This window comes from Anabrus simplex, chromosome 2 (genome assembly GCF_040414725.1).
Source record: "Anabrus simplex isolate iqAnaSimp1 chromosome 2, ASM4041472v1, whole genome shotgun sequence".
NCBI lineage: Eukaryota > Metazoa > Arthropoda > Insecta > Orthoptera > Tettigoniidae > Anabrus > Anabrus simplex.
In genome coordinates this window covers 968,543,861-968,558,508 of record NC_090266.1, presented here as the reverse complement: position 1 = coordinate 968,558,508, position 14,648 = coordinate 968,543,861, and positions in this window count along the sequence as shown.

Genomic DNA, 14,648 nt, shown 5'->3' with positions numbered 1-14,648 from the left:
ACATTGCGGGGTTGCAATGTTTGCTCATGGTGCCACCATCTTCCGAGCCGGTCTCGAATATCTGGAAGGTCTAGAATATCTTGGAGGTCTGGATGGTCTGGGAGCACTCGTAGGCTTAGTTGTAACGTGGCACTGGGGTATGAAATGGACTCAAAGTCATTGGTCTGCACAAATGAGATAATGGTTAGTAGCGATCTTTAACAAGTCACAAGCTACACCCAATTGTCTTCACAGTTGGATTTCACTAATTAGTTAGACGAATACAGTCATTGCTATGGATTAAATTGAACTCAAAATCGAACTTGTGATGTATTAATCACGTAAAACAAAAGTCACCTTATTAAAGTTAAGTGTGGGAATGTTGTTCGAATAACGATGTAGAAAACAAGGTAAACCGTTAATACTTCACACAACATCAAATAAGAAGAATAAGTCCCGTGAATTTAGTCCCGTTCACTATCGAAAATGGCAAAAGAAAACACTGTCCTTCCTGGAACCGTCCTCGGTTCGACACAAGTCTTATTAAAGAATGTAAAGAATGTAAAAGAGAATTAAAGTTCGACGACACTGTTAAATATGATTAGTGATATCAGTCGCTCGTAACATAGACGTACAGTTTGAAAAATGTTCTAACACCTTCGGTATAACAACTATGCACTGTGATGCTTCATTACCGTAAATTCAATAACCTGAAGAGTCTAAAGATATTGGATTATATTCCACTACTAGCACAGTTTATCATTTGTAAAGATCAAATAGATAATCATGGACAGTTTGACGTCTCACTGACGATCACGTTTGAACACTTTTAGTATTCAACGTAAAGTTAATCACTTTCATTCAAATACGAACATCAAATTATATTAACGTAATATCGTATTGGTGAAGAATGTAAGTTTCAATCACACTCTTCTCGTAAATGATAACGTTCTTCAACTGTTCACATTTCCTCTAAGACGCAATTTCTGTTACCATACACACGACACTGAAAATATCCTAAGACTTGCAGTGCGTCGTAATACGCGGACTTAAACTTTCGTAGCGAGTCGAACTGACGACTTACATCGTGACCGCATAATACCCAACAGCCGGCCGTCCGATCTCGGCTGTGGTACAAGGTGAATTGGCTTGACAAGCGAAATGCCTGCCTTTTTATTCAGTACCCCAAAGAAATTGTAATGGCTAATATCTTCCGTAATTTTCAAAAAGATCTCTTTGAACCTTGGCAATCATGATTATAAAAAATTAGGCTACACGGTGATATAGTTCATTTCTTCATATCTCCATTCATTTGGAAGAAATTAATTATGGAAAAGAATAGAACATTCGGTCGTCTGACGTAATACAACCTTGACAAAGTTACCCAGTTGTGACGTCTCACTTCCCCGCTGCTCGCAGCTGACATGCTCGCAGGGGAGGAGTGTTCGGCGGTTAACATAACTTCACACACATCGGGGAGTTTAACTTAGAACCGTATTACGGGTATAATACACTGACTGACAGAGCAAATGCAACACCAAGAAGGAGTGGTTCGAAAGGGATGAAAGTTGGGGAAAAAACAGAGACGGCACGGACGAATAATTGATGTTTATTTCAAACCGATATGCAGGTTACACAATGCGCACGGCATCGACTCAGTAGGATGTAGGACCACCGCGAGCGGCGATGCACGCAGAAACACGTCGAGGTACAGAGTCAATAAGAGTGCGGATGGTGTCCTGAGGGATGGTTCTCCATTCTCTGTCAACCATTTGCCACAGTTGGTCGTCCGTACGAGGCTGGGGCAGAGTTTGCAAACGGCGTCTAATGAGATCCCACACGTGTTCGATTGGTGAGAGATCCGGAGAGTACACTGGCCACGGAAGCATCTGTACACCTCGTAGAGCCTGTTGGGAGATGCGAGCAGTGTGTGGGCGGGCATTATCCTGCTGAAACAGAGCATTGGGCAGCCCCTGAAGGTACGGGAGTGCCACCGGCCGCAGCACATGCTGCACGTAGCGGTGGGCATTTAACGTGCCTTGAATACGCACTAGAGGTGACGTGGAATCATACGCAATAGCGCCCCAAACCATGATGCCGCGTTGTCTAGCGGTAGGGCGCTCCACAGTTACTGCCGGATTTGACCTTTCTCCACGCCGACGCCACACTCGTCTGCGGTGACTATCACTGACAGAACAGAAGCGTGACTCATCGGAGAACACGACGTTCCGCCATTCCCTTATCCAAGTCGCTCTAGCACGGCACCATGCCAGGCGTGCACGTCTATGCTGTGGAGTCAATGGTAGTCTTCTGAGCGGACGCCGGGAGTGCAGGCCTCCTTCAACCAATCGACGGGAAATTGTTCTGGTCGATATTGGAACAGCCAGGGTGTCTTGCACATGCTGAAGAATGGCGGTTGACGTGGCGTGTGGGGCTGCCACCGCTTGGCGGCGGATGCGCCGATCCTCGCGTGCTGACGTCAGTCGGGCTGCGCCTGGACCCCTCGCACGTGCCACATGTCCCTGCGCCAACCATCTTCGCCACAGGCGCTGCACCGTGGATACATCCCTATGGGTATTGGCTGCGATTTGGCGAAGCGACCAACCTGCCCTTCTCAGCCCGATCACCATACCCCTCGTAAAGTCGTCTGTCTGCTGGAAATGCCTCCGTTGACGGCGGCCTGGCATTCTTAGCTATACACGTGTCCTGTGGCACACGACAACACGTTCTACAATGACTGTCGGCTGAGAAATCATGGTACGAAGTGGGCCATTCGCCAACGCCGTGTCCCATTTATCGTTCGCTACGTGCGCAGCACAGCGGCGCATTTAACATCATGAGCATACCTCAGTGACGTCAGTCTACCCTGCAATTGGCATAAAGTTCTGACCACTCCTTCTTGGTGTTGCATTTGCTCTGTCAGTCAGTGTATATATCGTCACGAAAAATTATTTTGTATCAAATTAGGCAAATAAATATGCAGAATGCTCTGAGGTCATGATTATGTACAATGAGATAAACGTCTCCTTTTTTCTTAGAATTTGATGCACATGCCGGTGGTAACCGCTGCCTTGGCTGTCTGTCGCCACTCTTCATTACAGTGTGCCTGATCGTGGTGTAGGCTTGTGAATTTGGAGATCGTCGTGGAGCGTTTCAAGCAACGCTCGTTCTTTCTTCCTACCAGCCGTTACCCATGTGCTTACAAGTTAAAACTACTCTTTGCCGTTGTTGGTGCTTCTGCTCTAAATACATGCCCGTACCCGAGTGGAAGGCTTTCTCTCATTTCTTGGACGATTGGTACCGCTCCATATAACTTGCGAACTTCTTCATTTGAGATATGGCTATGCAGTGTCAGGCCAGTTGTTCGCCTGAGCACTTTATTTTCCATGACAGCAAGTCGTTGTTCCATATACCTCAATGACGCCAACATTCAGCATCATACAAGACACCGGACGGACTAGAGATCGGTATATTTTTACTTTATCTGCTCTGGGATCTTCTCATCACAGAGTACAAAAGTTTCAGAACGCTATTTAAGGCACGCAATGCTCACGCTGTTAGACATTTCTGTACTGAGGTTTCCATCAGCAGTAATTGTTGAGCCAGGGTACTTAAAAGTCCTTGTTGTTTGTAGGTCAACACCATTGTTTTAATAGTATCCGAATACTTTACTTCTGCAGTGTGATATTCTGTTTACTCACGTTGATCCGTAGGCCAACTTCTGCAAGGCGGTCGCTGGATCGATGGTACGTTGAAGGATATTCACTGCGCGTGACAAAAGACGTACTGGGTGATAGTAACAACATTCTGTTATACATTCTGCTTCCAAATTGCAACTGTGATACTGCATGCCCACTTAGCTGGAATCCTTCTCCCTTCAATGGTCTTGTTAAAGAAACCTGTCAGCCATTGAGCTGAATCCCAGTGCTTTGCTTTCCATAATTCTTCAGGTAAATCGTCCTGTCCACTTGCCTTTCCTGGTTTCAGGTTACGCAGTGTCCAGCCTCGGCGTTCAGCATAATAAGACCCTGTACAGGTGTGCATTCCGGAGTTGGAGCATGTGGAAACTCCCCATTGCTGATATCTTCAAAGAACCTCCGGAATAGTTCTGCGACATTTTTTTTTGGTGAATAATTTGCCTTCTTCGTTTAAGACCCCATAAAATTTGTCTATGTCAACATTTCGTCTATCTCTCTGTCTGCAACGCTGCGTAGAAGGTCGGCAGACTACTCGTTCATTTTTTTTTTGCTGCAACGGCCTTATTTGCTGCACTTCTGGCATTACGACAAGCATTCCAATATTCAGCTGTCTTAGAAGCAGGGAATTCAGTATGTAGTTGCTTTTTAATCTGCACTACGTCCTTCAACTCTTCTGTCCATAGCCATGTCTGACGATCGATTTTACGTCGTCGGGTTTTGTAGTGTCTAACATTTCCTGAGAGGCTGCGATCAAACATTCCTTCAGAGCACGTCATGTAGTTTACTCATCAGTAATATGAGGAAGAGTGATGTCTGAAATGATTTTATTTTCCATTTCTTTGAGTCGCCACCATTTTATCCGTGCCCGGTCATGGCGTACTTCCTTTACGTTGGAGGTTTGATGTCCTAACATCCAACCATATACGTAATATTTACAATAATGGGAACTGTTCAACCGCTGTGGTTCCGTTTTATAATCGAATAGTGCCTTAGGGTCATAAAACACATGCATAAAAAATTATAAATCAAAATACTACCTTAAAATTGCTCATAAAATATACTTTTCTGGTCATTAAAATCCCACAATTTCATTTATAATAGGAGAAGTCATTTTAAAATATTTTTCCCAAGCTATAAAAGCTGCACATGGCTTTATCATGATTTGAACCTTATTCGTACACACTCACACACGTAGGCTTACGTGCACTCTCCCTCTGTGCACCTAGTTTATGTAATGAAGTAGCAACTACTAATTGAGGAGAATGCGAGTGAAAGTGGCAGCTCTACTCTTATCAAACGTGATTTATACGGTACCAGTATACAGTTCGATAATATGCACTCTTGCTCTCAGGGTACCTATCTTTATCCATAGCTAAGGAATAAATTATACTTATAAAAATACCCGAGGAAACCTTGCGTTAGGGACCCAGCAAAATGGCCGCGTGGTTAGGGTCACGTAATTGTGAGGTTGCATTCGGGAGGTTGTAGGTTCACATCCGATTGTCGAAAGCTCTGGAGTTGGATTTCCCTGATTTCCCATTTTCCACACCAGGCACACACTTTCATGTCAATTTATAAATTTAAGCGACCTGATCACTTTTTAGGTTATTGATGTGTTGAAGAATATACTGTGGAAATTCTTTACGTTTTGCGAATACTGTGCTCCACGTCCGAACCACGATTACTACTATTCATTTTACCATAATGTTGATGCGGGCCGTGACAACATCAATCTAAATACTGTAAATTTAAATAAAGTTCATTGAGCGATAATGTCTACTGAGTACTGAGAATTGCTGGCGCATCGTCATTTCCAAGAAATACCTACCTGTTTCTCATTGAAGTCCGTGTCGAATTCAGAGAACGCGGGATTAATTCTTAGCAAAGTGATTGGATGGTAATCCGTTCATAAAGCTTTTACGATATCTCACTCAAGACAAACAGAACTCAAGGAAGAGCGTCACCGAGCTTGTGGTGGCGTGGTCTGAGTCACGAAGACACAGACCGTCTGGAACATCTAGAAAAGAATATATACTTTCATCTTTATTTCTCTAATCAGCTTTAACACAATGGTGTGACAGTTTGAATCAGTGAAAGTTATACAGGACGATTTGAGTAGTTTAATCTTATATTAGTCTATGTAAATTTAATATGATTATATAATATAATCAGCAATTATTCTAAATGATAGTATTGTCAACAACACATGTAAGAACAAGATGTCAAATGGGAAACGAACCGCCTGTATAGCATTTTATTATTTTGGATATGCAAATCGCTTGGATAAACTTGCTATTGATTTACTATCGAAATTAGAAACATGACCTGTTATTACCTCCATATCCTTTCGTTGATGTAAAAGAGAGTTTTGTAGCAATTATATTCCTCTCTTGAAAAAAGAAAAGACAAAAATGAGGGAAGTAAGCTAAGCCACCTCTATAGAGGCTATGATAGCCCTCTGAGGAGAAGAAGGTAAAGAATTCCACTATTCATAACACCACTTCTAATAGCCTCTTCAGAAATGAAAATCTAGTATTGACATTTCAAATCCACGTCCTTCCAGTTGAACAGAGCACACGCTTTCTGTCTTGGCTAGGTTGCCCCATTTTATATCAATCACCTTTTCAAAATTCTACTGTATCAGTACCGACCACTATCCGTGACGTTTAACTTTTAGAAGCACGGTGTAACCCATCTACAAAATAAAGGTTACTTAAACATTTGATCGCTTGGCTCTGAATTGAATTTTGTGAACCAGTGCGATGAAATGTTCATAGAATATTTTTACTCAGTGATTTGTTGTATTGTGGATTCCGCGCAACATGTATAAGTGAACATGAAGAGGCCATTCCCGTCTAAACCAAAATGAGCCACGTCGCGACTGCTCGAATAAGCACAGATAATCTGAAACGAAGTTTTGTAAAAGTACAGTGTATACATATAAGGATTAAGCATGTTAAAATGTCAATAATTTAAGTAAATGCTATGTGTCCAGTGGACTTTCATAATGGGACACTAGCTGTTTGCTCGACGAATCAGTTATCAGCAAAAACAACAGAAAATGCTCCACATATTATCATCATCATTACACTCACTATAAAATTGAATGGAATTTGTTGAATGGGATCATTTATATTCGTTTCTCCATTCCCTTGACTGATATGATTGTAATATTCAATGGAGGCTTTAGCTACCATTATCGTACTCATGTTTAATCATGGACAGCTGAGAAAATATATTTCACATAATTCCAAATTTTTGTCGCTCAAATGGAATAATATTTTTAATTCTGCAACATACAATATAATTATGAATCGTACTAATGGAGCAATTCAACTGATAGGAGATATAAACATATATTCTAGTACCAGCCGAATAAAATAACCGAAAATCGTGTCATATTGTCATCACTACTATATGTAATGTGGAGCTTATAGTTTGCATATTCATTAATACTTTTCTGTGTGCATTTTATGGTTTTTATACAGGTCTTACAAGAGCCTCCGTGGCTCAGACGGCAGCGCGTCAGCCTCTCACCACTGGATACCGTGGTTCAAATCCTGGTGACTCCATGTGAGATTTGTGCTGGACAAAGCGGAGGCTGGACAGGTTTTTCTCCGGTTACTCCGGTTTCCCCTGTCATCTTTCATTCCAGCAACACTCTCCATTATCATTTCGTAGCATTTATCACTCATTAATAAATCACCTTGGGAGTGGCGACCCCATTGTAATAACAGCCTATATATGTTTCATTCACTACATCCCTGACCCGGTCAATGACTGGAAAAGAGATTGTAAGTTTTCATATACAGGTCTTACAAAGGTTATTACGAGGACTCATACCCCAATCATCGTACTACTCTTATGAAATAAACTGTCAATAAACATCTTTACAGATTTTCCTCTTATGAGTGGTGTAAAAATATCATTAGGGCTGCCGACTGTGAGATTCGAACCTATCATATCCCAGCCGGTAAAACGTAGGCAGTTCACTCGCTGAAGTCTTTTTTGGTCAATTACTGAAATTACAGGTTTTACTATTTTCCCAGGGTTTGTTTCTAACGAGTCTCTTCTTCTTCCTCTTCTTCTTCTTCTTTGTAGGCTGTCTGTCAATTTATTTTGGTCTGCACTTGTTGTATATTTGGTACAGTTTTACGGCCATTTGTCCTTCCTGACACCAACCCGTCATGGAAGGATATACTCACTATTAAATTCTTCTATTGCGGTTTATAGTGTGGGTTTTTGTATACCCGTATATAAGAATCAAAGTGCATTAAATGAGCACAAAAATTCAGTTCCGATCCGACGGAATAAACCACACACAGACAAAATCTCTTACCCAGCCGGGAATCGAACCCAAGGCCGACTGAACTGAAGGCCAGTATGCTGACTACCCATCCAAGGAAGCAGACTATACCTTTTCTCATTTTATATATATTGCAATTTGCTTTACGTCGCCTTACGATGCCTTACTACGGAGAACCATCTTCAGAGTTGCCAACAGTGGGGTTCAAACCCACTATCTCCCGAATGCAAGTTCACGGATGCGTGACCCGAACCGCTTGGCCAACTAGCTCGATAGTATTAATTTTAAAACTTACTTAAAATAATTTGGATTCTTGCCACGTATTGGCCAATTGAAAAGTTCAATTTAACTTGACAACACGGATAAATAAATAAATAAATAAATAAATAAATAAATAAATAAATAAATAAATAAATAAATAAATAAATAAATAAAATGTCTAAACAAACCTTGATCTTTACATCGTTCATCATTCGGAAAGGAACGAGACTGAAGCTGCATTTTACTTTCCATTTCTTTCTTTCTTTCTTTCTTTCTTTCTTTCTTTCTTTCTTTCTTTCTTTCTGTCTATCTGTCTATTTATCTATCCATGTATCTATTTTTCTTCCTTGTCAGCTGTTTAACGTTCCACTGACGTCTTCAGTACTTTTGTTTCGCGTTGATTTTAGGATAGCAAAGGAGAGCAAAGAACTGGGAATATAATGACAGTGTTATTAATTGAAGTACAGTGTTAGTAACTGCCTAGTGTGAAAATGGGGTACCACGGAGACCATCTTCAGGACAACTACCCATCTTCTGAATGCAAGCTTACAGTTACGTTAGACGATTGTGTAGCTAACTCGGTCGGTAAGCTGGATTGTACAATACTCGGAAGAAGCAGAATTGAATACTACTTTAAATTGCCGGTATAAGTACAAAACGGAATGTCATGAGGGCGGACTAAATATATACTGAGGTTATGAGGAGAGAAGAGATTGTCTAGAATAGCCATGAGTTTGGATGTTGACAATAAACAGTGTTAGGAACACGAGATCGCAAGGTGACAGAAGGGAGATTCAGTGTTGGAATACTGTAATTCTCGGTAAAACCTGTGTATGCTGCTAGCTCAGAATGGCAGATGACAGATGGTTGAGCTATAATATTTGTATGTTGAGTATTCAGCGCGAAGTCTGGCTTCACTATCAACAGCTCTACAGTCAGCTGTACAAGGGGGCACTGAAAATGTATATACTACTGCTACTGCTACTACTACTACTACTACTACTAATAATAATAATAGTAATAATACACTTCCTTCAGTTCATTCGAGTCATTTGTGGTTCATTGCAGGTTATGGCGAGGAGTTTTAGGCCCAGTTACCTTCCTGCTGCCACGAGGAATTTTAGGTGGAAATTTCGTCCATGGATCAACTAGGAATCGCTCAAATCTGCAAAGAAAGCAAATAAGCTAATGAGCTAATCATTCCCTTAAATGTACGGCTCCATGGCTAAATGGTTGGCATGCTGGCCTTTTGCCACAGGGGTCCCGGGTTCGATTCCCGGCAGGGTCGGGAATTTCAACCATAATTGGTTAATTTCGCTGGCACGGGGGCTGGGTGTATGTGTCGTCTTCATCTTCATTTCATCCGCATCACGACGCGCAGGTCGCCCACGGGAGAGCCGAACTTGTCCTCGGACACTCCCGGCACTAAAGGCCATATGCCATTTCATTTCATTTCATTTCATGCTCCCTTAAATGGTGATGATATTGATGATAATGATGTTGATGTTATGAGTTTAACGTCCTTTCAATTGCTGTACATTTTGAGAGACGCTGAAGTGCAAGAATGTTGACTTAAAAAAAGAATTCATTAACGAGCCAATAACAGATCGCAAACATGCACTCTTGAATGAAAACCGACTGCGCCGATATTCGATCTCAGAAGGGTGAGATTAGAAGTCAAGTGTCTTATCAGCTGCGTCATAAAGCCAGTCGCATGTAACAAAATAATTTGAGTTAATGCTTCAAGAGTATATTACGGAATTCGAGGGGAGAGGTATTGTTAACATGGGTCCAGTGACCAGCTTTGCATTGGAAGTGGCGACGCTTTCTCCAGACACTTTTCAAATATTTTCAGGTGCCGGATTTATACGCTTGATGGGGCTGAAAAGCACTTTATCAGTCTCATACAGCCTGAACTTAACCACCTGTGATTTTGATATTATAATAAAGAAGAAGGAACCGCAGATCCCGAAATTATGCTAGTGATAGACAGCCCTATTCACACTGTCCATAGAAGAGGCATGCTACAGGTATACTACGGCTTCCAAAGCTATGCAACCTATTATATATGTAATGCTGGGGACTAAAATGAGCGACTTTATGTTTTCCATATAGATATCCCTTATTAGTAGTTGCCACTAATCAAGAAACAGACTTCGTATTTATAGCACGAACCCCGTTTAGCTGTAAAAATATAATATTAAAATTTTACAAACCTTTTACAGGCAATTGCTAGGCTTTCTAAAAACCTGACAATTATTTCGTGCATGATAATCAACTTATGTTTTGCATGCACAATTTATGATAGTAATATATGTAATTGTTGAGCTGTAAACATTTGAATTTTACTAAATCTATGATAGTGAACGGTATGCCTTCTCCCTCAGTTGAACGATGTTGCAATTCCTTGAACAAATTGTGGAGTGAGTTAGAAAATCCATACAAAATCTGAAAAGCCGTGCTCCGAAATGGCAATTTTCGAGAAGAAAGTTGAGCAGATTTCAATGGGCGATCCTTCATTTCTATGCGTTAAGTCTTAAGGTCCAAGTAAGAAAGTTTTTATAGGAATTCCAATTTTCTTGCATGGTTTTCTAATATTCTTCAAGTAGTTTCAAGGTCTTCCGCTAGATACCATCGTGTTTTCCTAGGTGCAGTGTGACAGCAGCAGCTGACTAGTTCCAAGAACTATGTGCCGTGTTGCAGGAAACTTCCTTACTTCTCATAAAAATAAGTGTTATTTGCTTTACGTCCCACTAACTATTTTACGGTTTTCGGAGATTCCTTACTCTAGCGCTACAACGAGAGTATCGCAAGTTTCAGTCTTAGCGTACTGTTAAGGCAGTAGCGTGAACTTAGTAAGATGGGGCTTTGTTGTTACGAACTTACGGCGTTACCTTCGCTGCATGAAATTTACTATACTGCCATATCTGCAATTTGATTACAAAGACCGGCTGCAGTTTTACCCAGATAACTCGGAACCATGATTTTTTCTTTCTTCCCCTTTTCCATTTTGTAGTGTTTGCTGCATACGTCAGTACTATCTTTTACACCAGGATGTCAATACGTGCTCGGAACTCGCTGAGGCCTGTGGATGGCTATTTTGATAATTTGATTTGAAATGTCAATACAATGTAATAATTCCAGAAAATATTGGAAGACACTAAGGTAAGGTAAGGGTTATTCTGCCCGAAGGCAGGTCCGAACCTCCGTAAAGGTGTTCCTGAGCCGGAGTTTACGTGCGATAGGGTGGCCAGTTCCTTTCCGCTCCTCCATTCCCTTACTCCCACCAACAGCACGTGGCAACCCATACAACTCCTGACCACGCCCAATGTTGTTAATTTCGGAGATCTCACGGGATCCGGTTATTCAACACGGCTACGGCCGTTGGCGGAAGACACTAAGTAGCTACGTAATTATTGAAAGTCCGGTAACTCAGAAATTAAGTATTTATGACCATTTTAATGCATACAAATTAGATTATAATTTTGTCCGTAATTTTAATATTTTTCCCTCATACATCGTTTTTATCCCAAATTAGATATACAAAACTAGAAAATAGGTTCACTGCAATTCCTGCCCGTCTATATATTTGCTAAGAAATCACTGGGAAATGGCCCAACATAATTTCTAAAAACTCGACATTTATGTTCCCGGATGGATGATTTGCACAAGAGGCTATGCATTGTTTGATTAATATTCAGTGGCATAGCAATGATAAGGAGCCCAACACAGGAAGTGTAAACTTTCTCCGTTAATATTAGCTGTACGTAATAAAAGTTGTCCAAAATATTATTTCCAATCTTTCATGTATCGTGCATTTGTAACCTACGAGGAAGTAATAAAACAAGTAATCATGGCTACTGCATTTTTTTCTTAAACGTCCTGTAATCTCAGCAAATATCTGCAGGTCTACATAACAAAGTTCAACCCCTCGTCCATGTTCTGGGAAATGGGCAATGGCATGAAGTAGGCAAATGCCTGTGGGAGTGAAGTACAGCAGGGACTTTGTGTGCCCTGGGATATGGAAGCTGTGAAGGCCCTAAAAGGAATAACGGCTAACGGGGCTCTGGTGAAGTCCTCAACGGTACCGAAAACGGAAAGTTTGGAGCTGGCGTATGAGGCACCCCTGATTTCCTGGGTAAACAGGACAGCAACCATTGTCTTGTGTGTGAAGGAGTAATCAATAAAGGCTAAGGGCTCCTACAGAAGCAAGTTTGGGAGCAGTAAGGGGCAGCCCTCACCAGGAAATGGGGCTTAGGCCGATAACGTTAGTTAACTCGAGTATCAAAATCAAAGAAACCGAAACGAGGAATTGCCACACGGATTCTAAAAGCTCAGCCCAGAACCGGATGGCGAAACCTGGTTTCGGCCCTATGTTCCTCCCCAAGAGTTTAGGCCTAAGGAAATAAGCCTAGTATACACAATAAAATTTATGGGGAGTGTAACTTCCAATGTTTTGTATCTGATATATCGTTACCCTGTGAGATTTATAGCGGAGATGTTAAGGTACTTGTGTTTATAATATGACGACGATCATCTTTGATATGAAAATATTTTCAGTCGTGGTTTCGAATTATGTGGTAATGGTGGTGGTTGTACATTTAAGGTGGAAAACCGTGTGGTTGTGTGGCTTGATCAGGGTCAACAGGAGTGGTATCTAATTGGCTTCTACTGCCAACCGTCTGGTGAGAATTTCATTTTCACTATTTGTCTTGCCACGCTCAGACTCGGGCAGTTCTTATGGCGACGATGGGATAAGACAGGACGAGGACTGGGAAGGACGTGTCTGTAGTACAGCCCCAGCATTTGCCTGGCATGTAAATTTGGAACGTTCGAGCTCGATAGCTGCAGTCGCTTAAGTGCGGCCAGTAGCCAGTAATCGGGAGATAGTGGGTTCGAGCCCAACTGTCGGCAGCCCTGAAGATGGTTTTCCGTGGTTTCCCATTTTCACTCCAGGCAAATGCTGGGGCTGTACCTTAATTAAGACCTTTCCTATCCCATCGTCGCTATAAGACCTATCTGTGTCGGTGCGACGTAAAGCAAATAGCAAAAAAAGAAAATGGAAGGACGGGAAACCACCTTCAGGGCTGACAACCCACTGTGTTCCGAATGTAAGTTATTAGGTACAGGCCTCCGAACGCGTAGCCAACTCACTCGGTCCCTGTGGTTGTAAGTTGTTGAATAACTCGCCAGCGACGCGCAGTGCAGCTAGTACAAACTAGTTTTCATCTGTTAATATTGCCCCCTTCTTACCGGGCTTGCTCAGCCGGAGAACGAGAATCTCACGGGTGGACCGTTCGTTGTCTGGCTTTGCTTATTTTTGAAGGCAGAGAAAGAGACAAGGACTAGCGACAATAATACAAAAATATCAAACAACAGGTTTTTGACATTTATTATTAACTAGCACTCAAAAAATAACAAATTAAATTAAACATATCTTGATGGTCATTATTTTTTCTCCTCAGCCAGTTCATTCAAATACAGCATTTAATTCCTCCAATAGCCTTGACGTCATTAATTCTTCAAATATACAGATGGACATTAGACTACTTCTGGCTCAACGAAACACAAAAAAATATTCCATGGGAGGACCTCCTCTCAATAATGTCGTTATTATTTACAAGTTGAAAATAATTCAATCTCAGAAGAAAGACTGTCCGATTCATACTAGTCTTAAACGTCTAAATATCAGATCTGTTCATGTCTAAATTAATTTTCTCAAATGAAAACTTTACTCCTTTAGAGTACTGAATCAAACGTCATCCATTAAATTGGAAAAATAAATAAACAAAATTTTTATCGGAAATATTACTCAAAGAAGTCTCTATCGGACTTAATTTCATGAAATTGTGCTTGTACAATAATTATTCCTATAGAGAATTCTTTAATATTCGATTGAACAAACGTGACGCCAATCTTTAGCATTTGACGCCTTGAGAAATTTTTAGCATTGTAGGCTTTACAAATACAGTGAATCTTGTCCACTGGTGCGAAATAATTACTTCTTATTCATTACTGTCTGATACACTGAACTAATCTTAACTTCATTACAAAACAAAATTTGCTAAAGGTTCAACTCTCAAAAAGTTAGATCAACTCAAACAACGATACTGATAACCACGAACCAACGTAACAAACACGAGGCCGGGTCAAAATCACAGTAAAAAAAACAATTTACTGAAATTACAATCACACACACGCACAGCATTCACACTAAGGCACACGAGAATTATTTACATTATTTACAACGAATTCTAGACTTTGAATATTATATTTGACATTTATCCTAGACATCTGAATCCTCTCGATGACGGTATCGGGTAAAGAAAAATCCATTCACGTCTCTCAGAAATACGATGAAGTCTGGATGATAACTTGGTCAAAGATGATGAAATTTACAACGT